Below are 6769 nucleotides of genomic sequence, written 5' to 3'. Positions count from 1 at the left end.
ACGAGTGTGTGGAAAGACCGATCAACCCCTAGTGCAACCGATAACCCTTGCAACTCAATATCTTTATTGCACTCCTACCCATCTCCGTCTTAGTGCATGAGCAAAGCAAGAGATTGGTATTCTTTTTTATTTTAATATGTATCAATTCTTTTGTGCAAATCTTTTTTCTAAATCATGTTTCCATGGGAATGTAAAACAAGGACAAAAATAGGTTATATGTACGGGATATTGGTGTACACCGTTGAACATTACCATGAATGCGTATAAATACAAGAGTAGCTATTGTATTGATCTAGACTGTAACATTTGAAGAGTGAACAATATAGGTCTTGTTATCTCTATCAAATTATCATAATGAATATATCATTCATTTCCCCTTTCTCAATCTTACAGCTTGTGCTCTAAGTAACCATATCAAGTTAGCCGTTGAACCAACTAGTATTTACATATGTGTAAACTTCATTCATCTAGTGATGATCATCTGTCTGGTTCTTGCACCCAGTACATGAAGCATTTATAGACGAGTGTGTGGAAAGACCAATCAACTCCTAGTGAAACCCAAAAGCCTTACAACTCAATATCTTTGTTGCACTCCAATCCATGTCTGTCTTTCAGCATGAGCCATGTGGTTAGTTGGAATTCTTTTTTATTTTAATATGTATCATTTCTTTTGGTACAAATCTTGATTATAAATCATATTTCCATGGGAATGTAGAAGAAGGACAAAAAAGAGTAATAAGTACGGGATATTGGTGTACCGTTTAACATTACAAGGAATACTTGTAAATACAAGAGTAGCTATTGGATTGATCTAGACTGTAAGATTTGGAGAGTGAACAATCTAGGGTCGTGTGATGTCTATCAAATTATAATAATGATTATGTCATTCATTTCCGCTTTCTCAATCTTACAGCTTGTCCTCTGAGTAGCCATATCAAGTTAGCCGTTGAAAATCCCATAAGGACTTGATCGGGGCTCTCAAGATTTTTATTTTAAAATAATTCCAAAACATTTTTATTTTAAAGCATACAAACACACACACAAAAAAAATAAATGAATAAAGGTTTCCCGCAAAGAAATATTATAGTAGGAAAATAGAGTTTTTTGTTCCTTTAATATTAACACAAGATTAGGTACGAGATAGAAATTTTGTATTTTAATTTCTTCGCTCTATCAGTTCGGCTTGCTTATGCACGTTAAAGCCCATTATAGCACATTGATGGTTTGCTAATAAATAACAGAGAAGGGAGATTCAAATTTAAATCACATGGTGTGACTAGCGGAAGCGAATTAGTATTGTATGGTAATGTCCTAATGGCCAAAACGGCAACATTCACAGATTTGATCTTCGATAACTGTAGAAAACTATTTGCTTTTCTATTCTTTTATCCATCGTCATACTTTAGGAATCGGGGAAACGCAACTTAGATCATGGGCACCCATGTTTACGTACAGCCAAGACATATCCAACCACAAAATTACCACCACTCGCGCATCCATTTGCCAAAAATGGAAAATGAGTGCTGTCGACTTTCAGTCTCTCTATTAATATAAACCAAGGCAAATTTTATGCAGAAGGAAGAATGAGTTTGTAATAAGGGGAAATGTTAATATTTATTTCATACAATCACCCAAACTAGGAGATTAACAAGCAGCTCAGTTGCCTTACAATTATATGTTAGCACATCGATAATGAGAGACTTTCAAACTTGTCTACCACTAATGTGGAATTGTCGGATCTAGACATGTCTATTGATCTTCTTCGCCTACGAGCACTTTCACTTCACCTCACCCTGAAAAAGTAACAAATTCCGAATGTTAGTCATACAAGAATCATTTAACGATTATAAAATTCTCATATCTAAGTGTTTGAGATTCACGGTAGGAATAGAAAGAATTTGAAAATTCACGGGGTTATCTAGATGATGAAAATATACTTGGAGCAGTCAATGGAAGGGCTGATCTTGTAGGGAAGGTGGACACCACATTTTCCGGGAAGTGCTGAAGCATTGCCTCCCTTGATGCCGGGAGTGGCTCTGTAGGCATTCTTGAGACAACGACAAGCTACCCGACGGTCAGGAGTGGTTCTTGCAGCGGAGTTGAGTGCTCTCACGGAATCGCAACAAGCCCAAGAAACCTTTCCTCCATTGCGCAGAAAGGTGAGGCAAGAAGCCAATCGAGAGACCACTTGCCCACAAGTGAGGGCATTTGCAGCATTTGGTATTGCCACAACCATACATACCAGAACAAGGCACACAACCTTCAGGACACTAGAATTGGCCATAGTTACACGTACTTGCAAGCTCCTTGATGCACTCTTGTCTCTTTCTTTTCTCCTAGTGTTTTGCTAGATCAATGCAATGACATACTCCTCTCTACGAGCTTATTTATAAGAGAAAGAGAGGGAGGCTTCTTAGGTGGTTCCTGGTCTCCTTGTCTGGCTTGGTAGATTGTTGGTGGTTGAGATTTCAACGGTTTTCGATGTGTTTGTTGTTTTGCTTGTGTGATTCTCTCTAAAATGGAAAGCCTAAATATTTTTTCTAACAAACCTTTTTTTGGTTGGTTTTGAATTAGAATCCTAATTTGAATGAAGAATCTTGAAGGCTAACGGGACCAATTTTTAGATGCATGGTTCACCTACTCAATCGATTTGAGTTTGGTTTTGTTTTAGTTTTTTTAACCAACCAGTATTTACATATCTATAAACTTCAATCATTTAGTGATGATCATCCATCTGGTTCTTGCACCCACTACATGAAGCATTTATAGACGAGTGTGTGGAAAGACCGATCAACCCCTAGTGCAACCGATAACCCTTGCAACTCAATATCTTTATTGCACTCCTACCCGTCTCCGTCTTAGTGCATGAGCAATGCAAGAGATTGGTATTCTTTTTTATTTTAATATGTATCAATTCTTTTGTGCAAATCTTTTTTCTAAATCATGTTTCCATGGGAATGTAAAACAAGGACAAAAATAGGTAATATGTACGGGATATTGGTGTACACCGTTGAATATTACCATGAATGCGTGTAAATACAAGAGTAGCTATTGTATTGATCTAGACTGTAACATTTGAAGAGTGAACAATCTAGGTCTTGTTATCTCTATCAAATTATCATAATGAATATATCATTCATTTCCCCTTTCTCAATCTTACAGCTTGTGCTCTAAGTAACCATATCAAGTTAGCCGTTGAACCAACTAGTATTTACATATGTGTAAACTTCATTCATCTAGTGATGATCATCTGTCTGGTTCTTGCACCTAGTACATGAAGCATTTATAGACGAGTGTGTGGAAAGACCAATCAACTCCTAGTGAAACCGAAAAGCCTTACTACTCAATATCTTTGTTTTACTCCAATCCATGTCTGTCTTTCAGCATGAGCCATGTGGTTAGTTGGAATTCTTTTTTATTTTAATATGTATCATTTCTTTGGTACAAATCTTGATTATAAATCATATTTCCATGGGAATGTAGAAGAAGGACAAAAAAGAGTAATAAGTACGGGATATTGGTGTACCGTTTAACATTACAAGGAATACTTGTAAATACAAGAGTAGCTATTGGATTGATCTAGACTGTAAGATTTGGAGAGTGAACAATCTAGGGTCGTGTGATGTCTATCAAATTATAATAATGATTATGTCATTCATTTCCGCTTTCTCAATCTTACAGCTTGTGCTCTGAGTAGCCATATCAAGTTAGCCGTTGAAAATCCCATAAGGACTTGATCGGGGCTCTCAAGATTTTTATTTTAAAATAATTCCAAAACATTTTTATTTTAAAGCATACAAACACACACACACAAAAAAAACTAAATGAATAAAGGTTTCCCGCAAAGAAATATTATAGTAGGAAAATAGAGTTTTTTGTTCCTTTAATATTAACACAAGATTAGGTACGAGATAGAAATTTTGTATTTTAATTTCTTCGCTCTATCAGTTCGGCTTGCTTATGCACGTTAAAGCCCATTATAGCGAACCCAGCCCAACCGACCAAACCGCGAGGCCGAGACCCGGAGAAGAGAAGCGCGGGCCACCCGGAGGACTGGGGGAACCGAAAGGAGAGAAGCAAGGAAACGAACGAGAAGACGAAGGAGGACGGAGGCCCACGGGAAGGCACACCAAGGAAGCACGACGGGAAAACCCAGGAGGAGACCGGGCCCAACCCGGGGCAGGCGCGACCACCCCAACCAAGAGGACGGCAAAGGCGCAAAGCCCAACCGAGCACCGAGCGCCCCAAACCCGACGACCAAGACCGCAAGCACCCCGCACCGGGCGACGGACGCGAAACCCCGCACAAAAGGAGCACCCCCCCCACGCCCGAGGAGGGAAGAGAGGCACCGGCAAACACCGAACAGCCAGACACAAGGAGAGGCGAACAAGACAACCAGACAGCAGCGAAGGAACAGACAAACCAGACAAGAAACCGAGAACGACCGGACGAAGACAGAGAGAAACGGCCCAGACCAAACACAACAGGCCCACCAACAGGCCAGAAGCAGGAGACAGAGGAGGACAAGAAGCCAAGCCCGAAGACAAGAGAGAACAGAAGCAAGACCACAGGGACACAACACAAGACCAGGGACAAAGAACGCCTAATTTGGACTGAAAACGAGAGGGGGGGGCCCGGAAACGAGAGACCCCGAAGACCGAACCACCAAAGGCAACAAAACGAGCAAGGCGAGGGACAACCACACCAGACAAGACGAGGGGGGAGGGACAGGGACCAAAGGAAACGAGGACCCAAGGCCAAGAACGACAGGACCGAGAAAAGGAAGGAGGACAAACAAGAAGAGAACAGCAAGAAACAGAAGACAAAAGAACAAGAAACAGGCAAAGAGAGAACAAAAAAGACAGAGAACACCAAGAACAAGGAGAAAGACCAAAGAAGACCAAAGGAGAAGAAGAGAGGAGAAGAGGGAAAGGAGAGGGGAGCCGGACACACGGGAAAAGGGAGCCGGAGAGCCCGAACAAAGGGAGACAACAGGAGCAGAGGGGAGGAGCGAGGACCAAGGAGGGGAGAGACCAAGACGGGAGAAGGGGAAGGGCGAAGAGGAACAACCGGAGAGGAGAAACGGGGGCAAGAGGGGAAGGGACGGGCAGGGAAGAGAACCAACCGGAGAGGGAGAGCGACAAGGGAAACCAAAGGGGAGAGGAGAGGGACAGAGGACAGGAAGGAACGGAAGGACGGGGAGAGGAAGAAGACGGAACGAGAACGAGAGACAGGAGGACCCGACAGCGAACCAAGGGGAGAGAGGGGAAACCCCCGCAGGGGAGGGAAAGACCCAACAGGAAGAGGAAAGAGGAGAGAACCAAGAAACAGGGAGGAGGAGGGAAAAGAAGCGGGAGACAAAGCAGAGGAACGAGAGAGGAAAGAAGAGAGAAGCAAGAAGACCGGAAACAAAAGGAGAACCGGAGAGGGGAAGAAGCGCAAAGGAACGGAAGGAGGGAACAGAGCGGGGAGGAGAGGAAGAGGAGGGAAGAGAACAAAAGGAGAAAAGGAAAAAAGAAAGGGGGGGGAGAGGGAGGCAGAGCAAGGAGGAGAAGGAGAGGGGGGAGGGCAGGGGGCGGGGGGGGGCGGGGGGGGGGCAATAGCACATTGATGGTTTGCTAATAAATAACAGAGAAGGGAGATTCAAATTTAAATCACATGGTGTGACTAGCGGAAGCGAATTAGTATTGTATGGTAATGTCCTAATGGCCAAAACGGCAACATTCCACGATTTGATCTTCGATAACTGTAGAAAACTATTTGCTTTTCTATTCTTTTATCCATCGTCATACTTTAGGAATCAGGGAAACGCAACTTAGATCATGGGCACCCATGTTTAAGTACAGCCAGACATATCCAACCACAAAATTACCACCCTGCGCATCCATTTGCCAAAAATGGAAAATGAGTGCTGTCGACTTTCAGTCTCTCTATTAATATAAACCAAGGCAAATTTTATGCAGAAGGAAGAATGAGTTTGTAATAAGGGGAAATGTTAATATTTATTTCATACAATCACCCAAACTAGGAGATAAACAAGCAGCTCAGCTGCCTTAGAATTATATGTTAGCACATCGATAATGAGAGACTTTCAAACTTGTCTACCACTAATGTGGAATTGCCGGATCTAGACATGTCTATTGATCTTCTTCGCCTAAGAGCACTTTCACTTCACCTCACCCTGAAAAAGTAACAAATTTCGAATGTTAGTCATACAAGAATCATTTAACGATTATAAAATTCTCATATCTAAGTGTTTGAGATTCACGGTAGGAATAGAAAGAATTTGAAAATTCACGGGGTTATCTAGATGATGAAAATATACTTGGAGCAGTCAATGGAAGGGCTGATCTTGTAGGGAAGGTGGACACCACATTTTCCGGGAAGTGCTGAAGCATTGCCTCCCTTGATGCCGGGAGTGGCTCTGTAGGCATTCTTGAGACAGCGACAAGCTACCCGACGGTCAGGAGTGGTTCTTGCAGCGGAGTTGAGTGCTCTCACGGAATCGCAACAAGCCCAAGAAACCTTTCCTCCATTGCGAGAAAGGTGAGGCAAGAAGCCAATCGAGAGACCACTTGCCCACAAGTGAGGGCATTTGCAGCATTTGGTATTGCCACAACCATACATACTGGAACAAGGCACACAACCTTCAGGACACTAGAATTGGCCATAGTTACAAGTACTTGCAAGCTCCTTGATGCACTCTTGTCTCTTTCTTTTCTCCTAGTGTTTTGCTAGATCAATGCAATGACATACTCCTCTCTACGAG

Source organism: Hakea prostrata, chromosome 10 (genome assembly GCF_041222555.1).
Source record: "Hakea prostrata isolate BN-2017 chromosome 10, UWA_Hpros_2, whole genome shotgun sequence".
Classification (NCBI taxonomy): Eukaryota; Viridiplantae; Streptophyta; class Magnoliopsida; order Proteales; family Proteaceae; genus Hakea; species Hakea prostrata.
Note: the sequence above shows the minus strand (reverse complement) of the source record.